We start from the raw sequence: 265 nt of genomic DNA, 5'->3' as shown, positions 1-265 counted from the left end.
TTCTGCAAGTGAACGTCGCCTTGTGGTGCCATCCCAAAGAAGCACAAAATCACTCTCACGGACCTTTTTCTGGACTGTGCCATCTCAATTCGAACAGCTGAGTCTCTAGCCATTTTCAAAAAACATCTAAAGACACATCTTTCTCCCCAGCACCTGACCAACTAATACTAGCACTTACCTATTCTGTTCTGTTCTATTCTATTCCATTCTATTTTATTTTTTTTTTTAAACTGTCACGGTGCGTGCGGGGAGATGAAGCGAGGAC

The sequence above is a fragment of the Sinocyclocheilus rhinocerous genome, unplaced genomic scaffold (assembly GCF_001515625.1).
Source record: "Sinocyclocheilus rhinocerous isolate Xijiao unplaced genomic scaffold, SAMN03320098_v1.1 scaffold365, whole genome shotgun sequence".
Lineage (NCBI taxonomy): Eukaryota > Metazoa > Chordata > Actinopteri > Cypriniformes > Cyprinidae > Sinocyclocheilus > Sinocyclocheilus rhinocerous.
The sequence above is the reverse complement of the archived record's forward strand: the minus strand, read 5'-3'. Positions refer to the sequence as shown.